This window comes from Hypanus sabinus, unplaced genomic scaffold (assembly GCF_030144855.1).
Source record: "Hypanus sabinus isolate sHypSab1 unplaced genomic scaffold, sHypSab1.hap1 scaffold_264, whole genome shotgun sequence".
Lineage (NCBI taxonomy): Eukaryota > Metazoa > Chordata > Chondrichthyes > Myliobatiformes > Dasyatidae > Hypanus > Hypanus sabinus.
This window is the reverse complement of record NW_026780770.1, coordinates 214,906-235,161: the sequence shown is the minus strand read 5'-3', so window position 1 is coordinate 235,161 and position 20,256 is coordinate 214,906. Positions and strand designations below refer to the sequence as shown.

The window sequence follows — 20,256 nt, the reverse complement described above, 5'->3', positions numbered from 1 at the left end:
AATGCAAACCCAGGTTAAAGATAATGAAGCAGCAGTCTCCTGTCCCAATTAAGTGGTACAGTGTCCCAAATAAATGATAGAAATTCCGACTTTCAAACAATGTCCCAAATAAGCGGCTTCCTCAATTGACCAGATTCGACTTTGAAACGGTATTCAGCCCCCGATCCTTGGGTCACATAAATTAATATTACAACCATGGATTTTGATCCATGGATTGTATTTGTGAATCACATGCTCCCTTTTTGTTCAACAGCTGAGCCCAAAATCAGGAGAGCATGCCTTACGAGAACAGGTTGAGTGAACTTAGTATTTTCTCCTTGGACAGATGGAGGACGAGAGATGACCTGATAGAGGTCTATAAGATGCTGAGACGCATTGATCATGTGGGTAGACAGAGGCTTTTTCGCAGGGCTGAAATGGTTGCGACAAGAGGACACGGGTTTTAGGTGCTGGTGAGTAGGCACAGAGGAGATGTCAGGAGTAAGCTTTTTACACAGAGAGTGGTGAGTGGTGTAATGGGCTGCCGGAAACAGGGGTGGAGGCGGATACGATAGGGTCTTTTAAGAGACTTTTGGATAGGTACATGAACCTTAGAAAAATAGAGAGCTGTCGGCAAGCCTAGAAATTTCTAATGTAGGGACATGCTCGGCACAAATTTGTGGGCCGAAGGGCCTGTATTGTGCTGCAGATTTTCTATGTTTCTATGTTTCTAAATGATCAAAAAACAAAAAAAAAAATCAAAAACTGCAAGGTAAGCAGTTTAAAACTATAGACCTGTCTTTGCTCCGTAATTATTTGAATCACCTCTAGCAGCTGTTAACGGAACAAAGACAGGTCTATAGTTTTAAACTGCTTACCTTGCAGTTTTTGATTTTTTTTTTGTTTTTTTACAGTGGCCTGGGCCACTCCAAGACATCAGTTTTCTCTATTTGAAGCAACTCCATTTTTGTCCTGGCGATATCCTTTGGGTCGTTGTACAGCTGAAAGACGATCTTCCTCTCCAGCTTAAGCTGACTGTCAGAGACCAACAAGTTTTAGCCACGATTTATTTATATTTAGCAGCATTCTTCCTTCCCCCAATCCTGAACAGATTTCCAGATCCCTGCTGCTGAAAAGCATCCCGATAATATGCTGAAACTTCCACACGGTTTCACAGTAGGGATGATATTACCTGGCAGATGCGTAATTAGTCTCACTTTAGTCTCATCCAAACACAAGATTTTCTTAAACATCGTTGCAATATCTTCTAAGTGAGGCTGTGTAAAGTCATTGCGTGCCAGAATATGCACTTTTGTTATCGGTACATGTGGTGTACAGTATATCCAATACTGCGCATCTCTAAACATTTCAACAAAAAACAAACTCCTAGAAGTAAGACAAGAATGATGGGAGACATAACCGTCTGATATTGTTCAATTCATAAACTTTGGATGAATGATTAAGATGATTTTAATTTGGAGTGGCGATAAACACAGATTTGGAAGAGTATGAATCCTGACATTGCCAGACAGTAAATAGGAGATGTGTACTTCTCCTAGCATTTGCGTAAAAGCAGCTACCGTTTAGTGATATCCGCATTGAAGGTTTAAAAGAGCAGAATTTCTAGCCAATTTTCTGTATCTCTTAATCAGACTAACTCACTTTTCTCTTAGTCGGAATGACGATCGATTTTTGAGGCATCACTTCGCGGCAGTTTGTCTGATTCGAAGAGCGAACAATCAGCAACAGGCAGAGTATCGTAAGAGCTATATTTCATTCAAAACTGCGTCGAATATTTAATAAGGAAAGTTTTGCGGCAGTTTTATCTGAGTTGTGCAATCGACGTCAGGGAGTGCTTTTAAATATTTAGCTTTCAATCGAGTTTTTAACGGAAGAGCTTCTCGGCAGTTTCTCTTTGTTGAGGAGAGACGAATCAGCAAAAAATATTCATTAGAAAGAGTCAATAAAATAAGACAGATACAAGCGGGACGTCCATTCTTCGAGCGGCCGTTCTTCAGAGCGTGACAGACTTGAGAGTGGCTTTGTTGAGATAAGGTATGCGTGAGGTAAATTGTCTTGTAAGTTACTTCCTCGGCTTTTATTTGTTCATTCCTCGTCTATGACTTCATAGTATCGTGAGAATGGCTACGTGGGAATTGTTCCGCAATGTTCGCGGGATGTGGGAATTCTGGGAGACATCTAGTCTCCCAGATAAACACATGTATCCCGTGAACTGAGCTGCAGCTCCCGAGAGAAAGCTGCATGATGAATCTCGACATACTGGAGAGGATGATAGATAGGAGCATCCGGTAGGTAGATACACCTAAGTTCCAGCCGACGGATAATTGGGTGACTTTTGGGAGACAGAGTGAACGCTCAGCTAGTGCTGAGAACACACACGTGGCCGTTCCCCTCAATAATAAGTATAGAACTTTAGTTACCATTGAGGGGGACCACCTATCAGTGGGAACTACAGTGACCGGGTGTATGGTACTGCGTCCGGTGCTGTGACTCAGAAAAGTAGGGAGATGAGAAGTAGACCAGTGATGATAGGAGATTCCTTAGTTAGAAGAACAGAGACGTTGTTCGTTAGACGCGCTGGAGACATCCGGATGTTATGATGCATCCCTGGTGCCAGGATCGTGTCCATGGCACTCCGAAGGGTGACGGTGAAGTGCCAGAGGCCTTGGTGTATTTTGACGCCAGTGACATCGGTAGACAATGTGAGTAAGGGTTTCAGGGAGCGATGTGGAATGCTGAGAAACAGGTCTCCCTGGATCTGCACCTGTGTCACGTACGGGTGCTGGTAAGAAAGGGATAATTTGGCACGTGAATGCGTGATGGAAGAACTGATGCAGGGGCTGGTGGTTCTCATTTATGGATGACTAGGAGCTCTCCTGGGGAAGGTAAGACATTTTAAAAAATGGGCTTCACTTGAACCCCTTGGGGTCTAACTGTTTGCCGACGTGTCGTTTATAGTTGTTCCAGTGGGTTTAAACTAATTTGGCAGAGAAATGGGAACCAGCACGATAGTGCTGAATACGAGTTAGATGGACAACGTATAGTGAGACTCATAGCAAGGAGAGGCTGATGACAGAGTAAAACGGCAGTCAACGTGATGTGTTGTAAACAAAACGCGGAAACAACCGAAAAATGTGAACTGCCGTAGAAAAGGTGTCATACTTTAATGCGTGCAGCATACAAAATGGAGATTGATACATTTATAGATCAGTTACAGACTGGTAGATACGATGTTTCTGTCATAGGGGGAAATGGAATAGACCCAAATGCAGGACGCAGGCACTGAAGTACTGGGGCAGGAAAGGAACAACTAAAGGATAGAATAAGATGGGTAAATCGTGACGTGCATGAGGGACGTGGCATTCAAAGGTGATCCTGGGATACAGAGCTTTTTCAGAGAAGGCAGGAGGGTCCCAGAGTTCAGACAAGGTAGGAGGAAGTCGGTTCCCGGAGTTCAGGCAAGACAAGGCGGATCCCGGAGTTCATGCTGACGCAGGATCCTGGAGTTCATGGCCAGACAGGGTCTTGGAGTTCATGGCCAGGCAGAGTCTTGGAGTTCATGGCCAGGCAGAGTCTTGGAGTTCATGGCCAGACAGGGTATTAGAGTTCATGACCAGGCAGGATCCTGGAGATCATGGGCAGGCAGGATCCTGGAGTTCATGGCCAGGCAGGGTCTTGCAGTTCAAGGCCATGCAGGGTCCTGGAGTTCATGGCCAGGCAGGGTCTTGGAGTTCATGGCCAGACAGGGTCTTGGAGTTCATGGCCAGGCAGGGTCCTGGAGTTCATGGCCAGGCAGGGTCTTGCAGTTCAAGGCCATGCAGGGTCCTGGAGTTCATGGCCAGGCAGGGTCTTGGAGTTCATGGCCAGACAGGGTCTTGGAGTTCATGGCCAGGCAGGGTCCTGGAGTTCATGGCCAGGCAGGGTCTTGGAGTTCATGGCCAGACAGGGTCTTGGAGTTCATGGCCAGGCAGGATTCTGGAGTTCATTGCCAGGCAGGGTATTGGAGTTCATGGCCAGGCAGAGTCTTGGAGTTCATTTCCAGACAGAGTCTTGGAGTTCATGAACAGACAGGGTCGTGGAGTTCATGGCCAGGCAGGACCCTGTAGTTCATGGCAAGGCAGGGTCTTGGAGTTCATTTCCAGACAGAGTCTTAGAGTTCATGAACAGACAGGGTCTTGGAGTTCATGGCCAGGCAGGACCCTGGAGTTCATGGCAAGGCAGGGTCTTGGCTAGGCTAGAGGATGGATCTTTCGGACAAGGAATGCAGTGAACAGAGCCTCTGGCGGGCTGCATAACTCCTGGGCAGAGCTGCCTCCCAGGCAGGAACACGGGACTGGGCAAGACGCGGGAAACCTGAGCAGGTGCGGGGCACATCTCGTCGGAAGCGAGGGGTAGGAATGAGGCAAAGTCCTCCGCCAGGCAACGGTAACCTGGCCTGTCTTAAGTAGGGGACTCGGCCCAGGGTAACTCTGGAACTGACTCACAGAGCTAGTTGATTAGCGGTGAGTGCACCAAGCCGGGGCGAACAGGATGAACAGAACGAATCCAGGCGAAAAGCGCAAGCAGGGCAGCCATGATGAACGGGTAGAACGGGATAGACAGGCAAACAGCGCGATAGCGCCAGCAAGGAAAACCGGACGGAACAGCTGGACCAGAGCGTACAAGAGAAGCAGGACAAGACAAACAGAACGACCCCCCAACTGGACTTTGTTCCGGAGCCCCTTATCTACACCTGCCAGCCGATGGGCATCAGGTGCGCCTCCTTGAGTCCAAAAAGGCACGACGATCCACAGGTGTGACTTATTGGATCAAGATTCAAAGGAGGGACGGCCACAAGACTCGGAGTCCGGAGTCGGCGGACCAGATCAAGTCCTGGACTGCGGGCTCCGGACCGGACCAGAACAGTTTCAGGGTTCACTGAATCGTGGTTGAAAGGAGATGATGCTGGGAGCTCAATGTCCAGGGATACACATTGTATCGAAAGGATAGCCAGGAAGGCAAAGGGGACGGTGTGGTTCTGTTGGTAGCAAAACAAATGGAGTCATTATGAAGAGGTGACCTCGGGTCGGAAGGTGTTGAGTCTTTGTGGATAGAACTAAGGAACTGCAAGCGTAACAAAATCCCCTTATTGGAGTAATATACTATTTAAGATGTGGTCTTTGCAAGTTTCAACAGGAGATAGAAAACTTCTGCCAAAATATCAGTGTTACAATAGCCATGGGCTATATCAATATGCAGGTAGATTGGAAAAATCAGGTTGGTGTGAGATTCCAAAATGGATAATTCCGATAAAGCCTACGAGATGGCTTTTTTGAGCAGCTGACGGCTGAGCCCACTAAGGAATGAATTAATCTGTATTGGACGTTGTGCAATGAACCAGAGTTGTTTATAAAGCTTAAGGTAAAATAACCCTTAGGGGAAAGTGTTTATTCTATGATTGAATTCACCCTAAAATTAGAAGAAAAAAAGTGAAAGTCAGATGTATCAGTTTTACAATGGAGTAACGGAAATTACAGAGGCATAGAAGAGGAGTTGGCCAGAATTGATTGGAAAATAACAACAGCATGCATGCAGTCAGTTCAGCAATGGTTGGAATTTATGTAGGCAATTCGGAAACGTCCTGATACATACGTCCAAAGAAGAAGAATTAGTCTTAGTGACAAGATAGCACAACCATGGCTTACAATGGCTAATCAAAACCGCCATAAATGCCATATAGGACAGTTAATGCTGCAAAAATTACTAGCAAGCCGAAGCAAAGGAAACTTTTTAAACCAATAGAAGATAACTAAAATGTCATAAAGAAAGTAAAGATGAAGTACAAAAGTAAGTTAGCCAATAATACTAGAGGATACCAAAAGTTTCTTCAGATACATAAAGTGTAAAATCCAGGCGAAAGTGGATATCGGACCACTGGAAAACGATGCTGGAGATGTAGTAATGGGGACAAGGGAATGGCCGACGAGCTCAATGTTTTTGCAACACCGTAGAAGACACTAGCCGTATGGTCGTTGCTCCAGCTGTTAAGGGACATGAAATGTGTGACGTTACCATTACTAGAGAGAAGGTTCTTGGGAAAACTAGAAGGCAGACAAGTTACATAACCAGATAATGTACACACCAGGTTTATGAAGGAGATGGCTGAAGTGATTGTGTGCGCATTATCAATAATCTTGCAAGAATTACATGTTTTCTGAATGGTTCCTGAAGATCGGAAAATTGCAAAAACCTCTCCGATCTCAAGGAGGAAGTGATGCAGAACAAAGGAAATTAGAGACTCGTTAGTCTCATCTCGCTGGTTCGGAAGATGTTGGAATTGATTGTTAAGGATATGATTTCGGGGTACGTGGATGCAGTTAATAAAATTGGCCATAGCAACCAGGGCTTTTCAAGGGGAATCAATCGATATTATGTTCTTGGATTTTCAGAAGAACTTTGATAAGGTGCCACACCTGACGGTGTTTAACAAGCTATGGTATTGTATGAAATATTCGAGCATGGGTAAAAGAGTATCTACTTGGCAAGAGACAAAGAGTGGAAGTATAATGGGGCTTTTCTTCCTGTCTGACGGTGACTTGAGGTTATCGACAGGGGTGCCTCTTGGGACCGCTTATTTTTAATTTAAATGGCAATGATTTGGATGATGGAATTGAGGGCCTTATTTAACTCTTTGCAGAAGACATGAAGATAGGAGGAGGGACAGGTCGTTTTGAGGAATTTGAGGAGCTACAGTAGACCTTAGACATTAGGAATGTGCAAAGAAGGGGTAAATGTAATACAGTATCGAGAAGTAAGCAGCTTGGTAGAAGAAATGAAAATGTTGCCTATTTTCTAAATGAGGAGAAAATACAATACACCGAGGCGCAAAGGGCCTTGGGACTTCGTCTGTAAGACTCCCTACAGGTTAACTTGCATTTTCTGTCTGTGGTAGACCGAGCACGGAAAAGTTACAGCGGAAGTGTGGAAAAGATGCGCGCTATGGTGACTGGGCATTCGGTAGATAGAGCATAGAAATATAGACAACCTGCAGTACAATACAGGCCCTTCGACCCGCAAAGTTGTCCAAAAGCTTAAAAATTAACAGGCTTACCCATAGCCCTCTATTTTTCTAGATATGGGAACGGAAATTAGGATCTATAGATGAGAACAAGATTCCGGGATGTTATGTTGCTTCTCGCGAGCCAGGGTCCGGGAAATCCCGGATACAGTCTCAGCATTCTAAACTGCGAGGGCAAACAGCCAGAACTCGTGGTCCATTTCGGTACCAGTGATGGCGTAGGAGGAGTGACAAGGTTCGGCAAAGAGAGTTCAGGGCGTTAGGTGATGAGTTAAAGGGAGGAACTCCAGCGTTGTAATCTCAGGATTGCTATCAGTGCAACGTGGTATTCAGGCCGGAAGAAAGCTTGTGACTTATGGTTTGGCGAAGGAGGGAGGGCATAAAATTTTGGATCTTTGTGTTTTCTTACAGGGACGTTGGAACCCGAGCAGAAGAGATTGGTTACACATTAACTGGAGTGGAAGTCATATTTTCATCTTCAACAGTGCGGTTTAAACCAGACTTGCAGGGAGATGGGAACCAGAGTGTCAGAGCAGTTCGGGAAGACGTTGTGGAGGAAGATGTTGTGAACAACTCAAGCAAAGTCAGAAACAACAGAAAGTTGAGCATCGTGCGACTCATTTCCAGAGTTGCGTATATTTCAACGCAAGAAGTATCGTACAACAAGCGTATGAGCTCAGGGCATGGATTAACACCCGGAATTATGATCCTCCTGCCATTGTTGCAGGAGTGGTTGGACTGGCAGCTCAATAGTCGGGGGTTCTGTTGTTGTAGACACGAGACAGTGGAGGGGATGAAAGATGGATCCGTCATAGAAACATAGAAAACCTACAGCATAATACAGGCCCTTCGTTTCTGTGCCAAACATGTCCCTATCTTAGAAATTACTAGTGTTACCCACAGCCCTCCATTTGTCTAAGCTGCATGTAGTATCCAAGAGCCTCTTAAAAGATCCTATTGCATCCGCCTCCACCACCGTTGCTGGCAGCCCATTCCACGCACTCACCACTCTCTGAATAAAACACTTACCCTTGACATCTCCTTTGTACCTACTTCCCAGCACTTTGAACCTGTGTCCTCTTGTGGCAACCATTTCAACCTTGGGAAAAATCCAATGACTATCCACACGATCAATGCTTCTCTTCATCTTGTACACCTCTATCAGGTCGTTTCTCATCCTCCGTCGCTCCAAGGAGAAAAGGCCGAGTTTACTCAACCTTCTCACAAGGCATGCTCCCCAATCCAATAATAATGAGATTATTATGACGTGACACGGCCAAGCAAGGAAATATCTAAACTGACCAAAAGTTACTTCGGAAGATAAAAGATATTAAAGTGAACAAACGTTGTGTGGGAATGTGAGCGACTTTACAGAGCTGGGCGGCTAACAGCACAATACCAGTAATGGAGTGATTGCAACTGGATCTCACAGGTGCATAACTGTTACTTTTATGCACATTCTGTCTCACTCCAATTAGTGCCTACCTTCCTTTGTTCAGGTATGTAATGTCTAAAGCACCAGTGTTTGAGTGAATGAGACTCAACAAGTTTTCTCCTGACTGAATCAATGGAATCTCCGAGTCAGAAGGGTTTTCTCCAATTTATGTTCTCAGTCCTCCAGCTGTTTAACTTCTTGTTGTTCCCTCGTCTACATTCGTGGTTTTGGGGTTTTCTTCCAATAAAGCTCTCACCACAGGTCTCGCTTTAATCAGAGAGATAATAAAGCACCTTAACAATACAAAGGACGAACAAAATATTTCTGTTCTATGTTCCTAAAGACGAAACTGATAGAAATTTAAATGTGGAAGACAAATATTATAATCCCAGTGAACAAATCTATTAATATCCATTTCATTTCACAAACCTCCACCACCACCCCCCCCAGCACCATCCTTCCCAACTCTACTGAGCACATGTTAACAGCAATGAAATGCTCTTCGTCCATGAAGCCCAAGTCCTGACATTATTATTGTGAACCTCGTTAGCAAAAGCTGTACAGAACATATTTCCAGGAATGACAGGTAAATTGGTACCTGCATAATTTACTGATAAAAGCTGAGGTTTCATTTCTGCTCTTCTAACTATCACAAAATGACGGCCTATCCACAGACCTATCTCCAAGAGATTTAAATGTTTCCAGAGTGAAAGTAATAAATTGAAACAGAAATTACTAAAAAAGCTCAGCAGGTAAGGAACAGCTGTGGGAAGAGGAACAGATCTAACCATTCGGCAATCAGAGATTCCCCACAAGCACTGTTTATCTGCCCGAAACCTCTCCCTCATTGCGGGAGGAGTTCCATCCAGATCCACCTGTAGAAGCGCAATCTATCCGAAAGACAAACTCTGCAAGTTCCATATTCCTGGAGTCCCTATACCAGCATTATAACCCATGGTCCTAAACTCCCAGGACTCTGTGCTGACGGTAATATGCTATAATGTCTCAACTATTTCCAGTTCAAGCCCAAGACTCCTCCATTAACCCGTGACGAAACTGAAAACTGATGACACTTTTCTGGACAGGAATCGGGCTTGAATCCCGGGTACGGGAACAAAGTGTGTACAGATACATTTCAACTTGTTTACACAGTTATATTGAGCACATTTGTTCATTATTTTATTGTGGAGTGGGATTCTTCCCAGGTAAATTAGCCGGCATATTTCCGGTAGTGTAACAGGAGGAAAATGTCTTTAATGTAATATAGTAAACTTGGAACTCAGTTGAGATCTTTCATTTCTTCTGATGCACAACTATTCACTGAGTGCAAGTTGTCTGTGACATCCTGAGCAGATTTGCAGAGATTCAATCCCAACATTCATTAGTTTTCTATTCATTCCAACACAGGCATCATATATTCCATACAGTAAATGATCAAGGCATTTACTGAGGGGCAGTGACCAGAGAGAGATGAAAATCTTCAACACCCCTTGAACCTGTTACACCTGCGACTGATGAAGTGGATCACCAGAACGAACCAGAAAAGTAAACAGCAGACCAAACCTCAAATCATCTGAGTTTCATTATGAACACAATGAACACTGGGAACTCAACTCTTTGGTAATGGGGCAGCTAAAATTCCAGTTGTGGTTTCAACCATGTCTCGAGGTGCATTCAGTAAATCCGCTGATTGCTTCAGTTCTACGGAACTTTCAGCAAGTGTAGAGCTGGCTGAAAATCAAAATTTTAATTGCAGGATACGCCCTGTCTGCCCTAATTATCGGTAATGGGTTATTATACAATACATTGCAATACAATATTATAAAATACAATGATATCCATGAATTTTCTTTCTTTCCTGAATTAAATGTCAATAATTCTATCAAATTAATGTACTTTCGAGAAGCGGAAAACTTTTGTTGACAATACAGGCGAAATTCCAAACAGATTGTTGGATGGAGGAGAAGGGTCCTATTTACAACTGAATGGACTGTGAGGCTGTGCCCTCAGATCCTGGACTCCCCTGATGATGAAAACATCTTCTTCCCGTCCGCGTATCCAGGCATACAAGGTTTTCCTATAGCGCCAACTCACCTCCTTAGAGAACAGGCCCAGATCCAGCAAATGTTCCTCATGCATAAAGCTTTTCGTTCCAGAAAACCTTCTTGAGAACTTTGTAAACAAAAACTACAATGAGCACATTTCCAGGACTAACAGACCTTTTGCTAGCAAGAAAATTTATTTATCATACCCGATGGTTCCTTACTGCCCCATTCACTGTCACAAAAGAACTCCTGAACATCTAGGTATGGAGCCGAATGGGATGGGGGAGATCGACAATGACTTTCCTTTACATCTATTTACATGGGAGACAGATACACAGATTATTGAAATGAAGAAAGGTTAGTCAAGTCCTAGAAGGTGTACAGATTGCAGAACAGCAGCTTGCTGTCTAGAGGTAAATTTAAATGGATAAATCACAAAGGCCGGACAACGTGTTCGCTCTTAGCCTCTGAGGCGCTAGTGCTGAAACTGTTCGAGCGCTTGCACTGACATTCAAAATGACCAAGAATGTGAGGACAGCTAGTTTTGCTTATATATGTTAGAAAGGCTCGAAATATTAGAACGGATATTATAGGGACGTGAGCCTGCCATCCGTCTTGTGTTTGTCGTTGTAAGGTATTTAAGAAACGGAATGTATAGGATTTCGGACGACTGGCCGAGGATTAGACAAACTGGCAGGTCATATCTAATCAAGTTATTGAGATTTTGAGGAACTTATAATAAGATTGATGATGGGAAAGTGGGTGTCATTGCCTACATTGACATTTACAGGGCGATTGACAAAGTTCTGCATGGGAGGCTAGTCCGAAAGGGAAAGATCATTGGAACTCAGGATGAAGCAAGTGGAGAAAACAGAGACTGCTTGCAGATCGTTGACTGTCCAAATGGAGGCATGAGTTTCGCGAGGTACTGCAGGGAAATCGACTGGAAGTTTGGCATTGATATTAATGATTTAGATGACAGTTGAAAATGTGGCAAACTGGAGCAGCAAATATGTGGATTATACCGAGATAGGATGTAGCAGGCAGTGAGCAAGGCTGCCAAAGGTGCATTGTGCTCTGGACCAGCTGGGAAGTCAGGTTACAAAATAGTAGAGGGAATTTAATACCGACAACAGCGAATTGTTGGAATTTAGCAAGATAAACCAGGGTATGACTGACACTGTGAATGGGAAATATTTTCCGTGTATGACAAAATAAACTGACATTGCTATACAGATTCACAGTCTTTGAAAATGGTCCCACAGTTAGCTGTATTAACAAGCTACAAATGAAAGGCACACTCAAACGATAAGGAACCGAAAATAAACGAAAGGGGAAATGCCTGATTTCACATCATCTGCTGTGAGTTTCATTATGACAATGATTAATACTGCAATAAATTTGTAACTGTGAAACTAATATTGTAATGGCTGATTTCCATTAAATCGCTGGTAGTTCTTGCTACAACATCTGAGTCCTGAATGACTCATTGCGACAAGAGGTGCAAATGATACATATCATTGAGGTGGCGGGATATAGGCTGGACTGAGGTTCAACACGATGGTAGGTATATATCGTTCAGGTGGCGGGATACAGGCTGGACAGCGGTTGAGCAAAATGCCCGATATATATTATTGAGCTGGTGCGATGCAGGCTGGACTGAGGTTGAACGGGATGTTTGATATATGTCATTGACATGACAAAAAAAAGGATAGAGCCTGAACAAAATAAGCTGAATTGCCAAGGTGATAGAAGGGATCAAGGACACTCACAGATGGTCCTCCAGCAATACAACAGATACTAAATTTATAATACCTTTTATTGCATACAAATATTCTCAAATGAGAGAGATGGAACAAACAATAGGGACTTTGTCATGTGACCTTTGACCCTCAGCAAATTTCATCAACCTGCCGTAGACAGTATCCCCAACAGGATACCTTAAGTGTTCGGACGGCTCCTGCTTTACTCGTGACTTCAAGGAGCTGCCGAGACCTGTGGACGGCTGAGGGCATCAGGAAAACCAGACTACCTGCCGGTGACTGTGTCTGAACTTTCAGTTGTATCAGCAAAGCAGGCAGCATAGCCTTACAATCCTGGATATTCTCGCTTTCCATCTGGGGTGAAGAATAAACACTGAAAAACACAAACCACCAGATTCAAGGACGCCATCCATTCTGCTGTTATAAGCAAATTGAATGGTCCCCAACTAGATAAGATGCATTTTAACCTCACAATGTAACTTGCTATGATCTTGCACCATATGCCTACTTGCTCTTCAGTTTCTCTGAAACAATAATACTTTGTTACACACTGTTATTGTTTTACCTTATATCACCTTAATTTACTGTTGTGTTCTTTTGATCTGTATGATGGTATGCAAAACAAGATTTTCATTGCACATCGGTACATGCGAATAACAAACAGATTCCCAATTTTAATTGTGTGGAGATAATGGACAAGCTGGGCTCAAAATTAAAAAAAAATGTCAACAGGCACAAAGAGTCTTGGCAGTTCCTTACAAGTTCCTTACAAGTTAATATATAGGTTTATTTGTAGTAAAGAGGGCAAATGCGATCTCTGCATTCGTTTCAAGAGAACTGTAATATAAAAGAAGTCATGTACAGTTGAGAGTTTATAAATTCCTGATGATGCAACGCTTGGAGTATCCTTAGCAGGTTTCGGCCCCTAACATGAGAAAGGATGTGTTAAAAATTGAGTGATTTAGAAGAAGTTTCAGGAAACTGATTCCGAGTCTAATTCAAAAATAATGTGTTCCTGTGATGTACTATTCTACGTTCTCTGATATGTTCTATCTCCATTCGACCATACGATATAGGAGCCGAATTAGGCCATTTGGCCCATCGTGTCCACTGTACAGTTTCATCATGACTGATCCAAGTTTCTTCTCATTCCCAATCTCCTGCCTTTTCACCATACCCTTTCATGCTCTGACCAACCAGGCATCAATCAACCTCTGTCTTAAATATACACAAAGATTTGACCACCACAGCTGTCTGTGGCAAAATAAAACTTCCACGGATTCAACATACCATGGTAAAATAAATTCCAGCACACTCCGTTCTAATAGGGCGCCTCTCTTTTCTGAGGTACTGTCACCTGCTTGTAGATTATCCCACCAGAGGAAACACAGAATAGAGGGAGTACAGAAAAGATTTACTGGAATGTTACCTGGGTTTCAGCACCGAAGTTACAGGGAAAGTTTGAACAAGTTAGTTCTTTTTTCTTTGGATCGTAGAAGATTGAGGGAGGACTTGATAGAGGTATTTATAATAATGAGGGGGATAGATTCAGTTGACCCGGATAGGCTTTTTCGATTGAGAGTAGGGGAGATTCAAACAAGCGAACATGATTTGAGAGTTAGGGGCAAACGTTTAAGGATAACACGAGGGGGAATTTCTTTACTCAGAGAGTGGTAGCTGTGTGGAATTAGTTTCCAGTAGAAGTGGTAGAGGCACGATCGGTATAGTCATTTGAAGTAAATCTAGCTAAGTATATGGACAGGAAAGGAATGGAGGGTTATGGGCTCAGTGCGGGCCAGTGGGACTAGGTGAGAGTAAGAGTCGGCACGGACTAGAAAGGCCGAGTTGGCCTGCTTCCGTGCTGTAGTTGTTATATGGTTATATATGGTTATCATCTCCACAGCAAGTCTATCAAGGCTTTTCACCACTCGACGGGTTTTAAAAAGGTCACCCTTCATTCTTCTGAATTCCGGTGAATACTGGCTCAGAACTATCAAACGTGCTTCATATGACAAGACATTCAATCGTGGAATCATTTTTGTGAATAACCTTTGAATCTTATATATTTTCAGCACATTCATTTCGAAGATAAGAGGCCCAAACATGCTCACAATACTCCAAGTGCGGCACAAAGACCCCCAGGTACCTTTGCATCTCAGTTTATTTTTGTATGTAGAAAATAGCTATCCCTTTCATTTCGTCTACCAAGATGAATGACCATATACTTCTCGTATATTGTATTCTACTTCTTTGCCGAGTGTCCTAATCTGTCTATGTACTTCTGTACCTTTTCTAATTCATCAAAACAAAGGCCCCTCCGCCTATTTTCATACGGTCTGCAATCTTTACAACAAAGACATCAATTCCATCGCCCAAATCTTTAACATATGACGTAGATATAATCAGTCCCAACACACACTCCTGAGGAACACCACTAGTCACTGGAAGCCATTCAGAAAAGGTTCATGCTGTTCCTACGCTTAGCTCCCTCCCAATTAACCACTGTTTTATCCATGTCAGATTTTTTTCTCGCAATACTGTGATCTCGTAGCTCGTTAAACAGCTTTATGTCTGACAACATAACAAAGATCTTCTGAAAAGCCAAATACACAGCATCAACCTATTCTCCTTTCTATATTATGGTTGTTATTTCTGCAAAGAACTCCATCAGATTTGTCAGGCAAGATTTTCCCTTGAGGGAATCATGCCGACTACGGCCTATTTTATGTCTGGTCTCCAAGTACCCTTAATAACAGACTCCGATATCTTTTCAAATACTGAGATCAGACAAACTGGCACCATTCCTTTCTCCAAGAGTGAAGTGACATTTGCAATTTTCCAGTCTTCTGGAACCATTAGAGAAGCTAGTAATTCTTGAAAGGAGGTTATTAACGTCTCACGATCTCTTCAGCGACCGCTTTTAGAATTCTGGGGACACGCCATCTAGTCCAGGTGACATATCTAAGTTCAGACCTTTCAGTTTCCCAAGAAATCTCTCTCCAGTTATGGTAACTTCACACACCTGATGCCCCCTGACAGCTGGAACTACCAATATACTACCACTGTCTTCCTCCATGAAGACGGGTGCAAAATACTTATTCAGTTCGGCCCCCATTCCTTGTCCCATTTACTATATCCCCAGTTTGCAGCGTTCCGATATCCAGTCGTGTCTCTCTTTTACACTTTATGCATCTGAAGAAACGTTTAGGAACCTCTTTAGTATTATTGGCTCGATTACTTTGGTATTCAAACTTTACATTTTTAATAACTTTTCTTGTCTTCTGTTTGTGTTTGCAACCTTGCCAACCCTCCAGCTTCCCACAAATTGCTGCTCTGTAATTTCCCATCATTTCCAATCAATTCTGGCCAATTTCCCTTCTCATACCTCTGTAATTCCCTATATACCACTGTAATGCTGGTACTTCTGTAATACCGAGACGTCTGTCTTTACCTTCTCCTTCTGCAGTTTCTGTTTGGTTTCCACTATCTGACCGAAGGGAACAGTGAGAGGGACTTTCCAAACACTGATTGAACACTAACCCCCGGTCCATGTTTACTGCTGCAAACACGGAACAGCCCATTAACTCACAGCCACTCACTGTGAGGGAAGGAAGGGCAACTTATTCCCTTCTTTGTTTCCAAAGGGACTCCAGAACCAAACATGTGAGCACAGAGCATTAACACTAACGCATTACCTCATACGCCTGAGCAGCGTGTACGAGGGGTCTTTTATACGTGTCAAAACCTTTGTGATATACCAGAGGTTCGCACATTTTTTCCCTTGCCTCACACAGCAGAGTGTAATCAGAATTCCCGCAACCCGTGCTTATCTGTCCGAGACGTCTGCTTTATCGCGGAGGGAGGAATGCCCAGTGCCGTCTGTAGAAGCAACAAGATGGTCCAACACCCCCAGGACTCCTTTCTGCCGCTAATGTGCTGCAGCGTCTCAGCTATACACAGTTCGAAAAAATAACACTCCTCCACCTACACATTCTACATGACAGAATTGTAACCTGAGGAACCGTTGTCTGGACGGGGATCGGGTTGACCTCTGCGCCATGGTTCACAAAATGGCCCCGGATACATTATACCTTGTCTCCACAGATAAATTCGGCATATTGTTGATCATTTTATTGTTGAGTGGGATCTACACCAAATCAGTTAGCCGCCACGTTTCCCGTAGTGGAGCAGGAACAAAATATTATAATACTAAATGGTAAATATAGCCCTGGAAACAGAGTATAAGGGTTTTTTTCTTTCCTTTTGATGTACAGATATTAACTGATTGCAAAATGATTGTGACATTCTAGAAAGATTTGCATAAATACAATCCCAACGTTGATTAGTCATCATATATTCCATACAGTAAATGCTCAAAGCATCCTCTAATCCACACTGGATCCTGAGGCCACTGAATCTCCACTAAAGGGCTGTGACTACAGAGTGTTAAAAAGCTCCAACACTCTTTGTAGTTCTGGTGGGCTGTTTCCCTGGTGACTGAGGAAAAGCCCCACCAGTATTAAACGAAAAATGAAGTGACGTTCTAAACCACATATGCTCTGAATTTCCTTATGACCACAATGAATACTGAACACTTAGCCAATTTGGTGAAAATACCAGTTGCTGTTTCGACCCTTCCGAGGTGCATCCAGTCAATCTGCTGCTAGTTCCAGCTCTACACATCTAAAGAGAAGCTGTTTCAAATTAAAAGACTTTGTTGAATACGATCAATCTGCTTCAAATGCCGATAATTTGTTATTTACAAAACACATTATATTGTGTTGATATTCCTGACGTTTCCGTCTTTGCTTAGTTAAGCGATGAAAAAGTTTATCAAATTTCTGTACATTTGAATTACGTAAACCTGCATTTGACAATACAATCAAGTTCGACCCCTGCTACTGGATAGAATGATGGAGGATTAGGTTGCTAGATAGAACTAAATAGATTGTGAGGTTTTCTTCCTAGTTCCTGGACCACTACTGATGAAAACAGCTTCGACGGTCCATTCTGCCATGTACTTAAGAGACAGAGAAAGAGTCGATAGAAATGAGGAAACGTTCGTCAAGTCATGTACATAAACATATACTGTTTACAGAACAGGCGCTTGCTCTCTTGAAGTGAAATTGAACGTTTAAATCTCCAGGGCCTGACAACGTGTTTCCTCTGAGCATTTGCGACGCCAGTGAGACGCTCAATTTAGATTCATTCTCTAACAGCGCAGAAACAGGTCTTTCAACCCATTCGTGCTATTCCCTACAATATCCAATCCACTTTCACCCCCGTGTAATTTCCCCTGGAATCTTTCAAACAGTAAAGCCTCGCTTTATTCACACTCCTTGTCTCTTACATATCAACTACTGCGTTATCCATGCTAGAATTTCTCCTGTCATAACCCGGGTTTGTAGCTTGTAGCTCTTACCCTACTAGGTGGTGCAGCATTCAATTAAACGTCTTGTCGTTCTAGCTAACAACACCGATTCCTGGAAAACTCAGTGAGATAGAATGTGCAAGATAACACTTCACAATGAGTCAAATGTTACAGGTAACTTTACTGATATACTGTACATCATTGAGGTGGGTACACACGGGCTGGAGAGAGGTTGCACAAGATGTGAGTGAATGAGGAGATGGAGCCATGTGAGTGAGGGATCAAGGACAGTCACTGGTGGTTATTCAGCGATACACGGGCACTGAATAAAACGTTAGAAAAAGATACTAAAATGACAAGCCTAGATCAAACAACAATAACTTTGGCTTAGGCACATTGCCCCTCCCCAGACCTTATCAAAACGCCATATAAAGTGTCCCATCCCGGCACATAACGCCTTCATAAGGCTACCATCTACCCTTGACTGCAAGGAACTGCAGGAAACTGTGGGCACCGCTGAGGACATAACGGGAACCAGACTCCCCTCCCTGGACTGTGACTGCACTTCCCATTGCATCCGTAAAGCAGGCAGTATCAAAGATCCTCATAACCCTCGCTATTCTCTCTTCTCAGCCGGATGGAAGATGTTAAAATAACATTGAAAACACATAGCACCAGACTCCAGGAAACCATTCAGGCTGCTGTTGTAAGCACATTGAATGTTCCCCGGTGATAAGTTGGACTCTTGATCCCACAGTCTAACTCGATGTACACTGTACACTTCTGACAAGCCCAGATAACTGGAAAAAGCTTATTTCTTGCATTTAATGGGGTTATAAAACAGAAAACACTGACTGCGCTTCGGCAAGTCGGAACAGTGGCATGGATTCAACAAAAATAAATACAACGATGGCCACCCAGAACGAGAGGCCGTGAGAGATCTGGATCTCACTGCCTTGTCTGAACGGGTGAAAGATGGATCTACTCAGACAGATGGAGCAGTGTCCCGAAAGTGCGATTACTCGGGTTAACCTTCTCTGTCTGCAAGAACACAACAGGTGGAAGGGCCGCTTCCCGCGCCCTGGAATGATGTAAAATCATTGTAGACACTGGCTATCGATCCAGGTGAAGTTTGGACCCGATAAGGGACCGGGTGAGGAAGGTAATGTTCCCGGGATAAACCTCAGTGGATGAGTGCGGTCACGGTATCACCACCCCATCTCGCTCCCAGGACCAGGGCAAGAGGGGCTGAGCGGCGGCTCATCTCAGTCGGTATGTTGTGAAGGTCCCACAAGTCAGACCGACCCCGGCAGGTTCTGTCCAGCAAGCGCAGAGAGGCCGCCAGATCGGGGAAGTTAACTGGGTGCATTACCTTACATCAGACGTCCACACTGGCGACCAGCCTCAGTACTCACCGATGAGAACTTGTTTTCACGCCCGGACAGTGAACCCTCCCCCGGATTCCCGACTCTGGGGGTGATGGTCGTCTCCTAATCCGGATCCTACAAACGACCCGCCGCCGCCGCCGACCCGCTTCAACACAGAACTGAAGGGAAGTCTGGACTGTAATCTATATCATCAGAGCTGGGGGCGGAGCCTCGGAAACAAGGCAGATCTGCGGTAAAATGGGAGCGGGGAAAGGACTCTCGTGACTTACACATACATGTACGTCCGTGAAATTTCGCAAGATTTTGCAATTTTCTCGGTCAGCTGAGATTCTAACAACAAAACTTTCTTAAGAATACAGCATGCGAATACATCACAGATCTTGTAGGTAAGTTTAGATATACTGTTACGTATTCAGGCAACAATAAATGTATGAGTTCGGCAAGGGTTTTTATAACAAACAACACGTTTATTAAACACAGAAAACAAACCCCCCAAAAGTAAACAAACACCAACGTAACCGGAAATCAACTGCTGTGCGGCAGCTCAAACGGTTCTTAAAGCGATATTGCAAAAACAGTTCTTTAAAGTGGTATTGCCAAAAGTTCGAAATGCTCACAGTCCATTTAAAAGGAGAGACTTTATAAGACGATTTAAATTCTCTTTCACGTCGCTTTGCTTCGATCCCCGGCGTCGAACCTTTCCCACGAAGAGTTTACGAAACGGAACGGCTTAAAGGCACTGAACTTTCCTTCCACACTATCCTCAATCCTTTCTGTTATTCCCAGGGATTAACACGAGAATAGTCAACGAAATCCTTCCCAATAAGGATCAAACAAAGGCCGAACCCGTTTCACCGTAGAAATCGATTCTCCTCGATCTTTAACTCCCGAACTCCGATCTTCACTCTCCACTGATTCTCAACCTAGCAGAATTGTAAAGAACCTGCTGGCAATGACCTTTTAAACTTTAGGCATTAGATAAAACTTCATCTTTCAACTAAACTGCGTTATCACAGTAAATCACGCAGTAGCATGAAGTCAACTTGGCAAATCCAGCCACGAACTGCCCGTCCTCACAGGGTGGGGTCTTCCTTTTATAACCTGAAAAAAAACCTGTCACTTGATCTCTGCTGGCGGGAAAATGACGTCAATCCACCATCACAAGACCATTACCTCAAGTCCAGTATAGCTTCAACC

At 43.7% G+C, this 20,256-nt stretch overlaps 1 protein-coding gene across 8 annotated transcripts in view; it reads right to left on the bottom strand.

The window, feature by feature from the left end:
• LOC132388098 (NACHT, LRR and PYD domains-containing protein 3-like) overlaps positions 1-20,256 on the bottom strand; it is a 218,859-nt gene that overhangs the window by 26,983 nt on the left and 171,620 nt on the right. The window contains exon 7 of one of the 8 annotated variants that reach the window (XM_059960458.1): positions 19,087-19,286. The exons of the other annotated variants lie outside the window; for them this stretch is intronic. The gene's annotated coding sequence lies outside the window, so the exon portion shown is untranslated. The remainder of the gene's footprint in view (positions 1-19,086; positions 19,287-20,256) is intronic. 8 annotated transcript variants of the gene reach the window in all.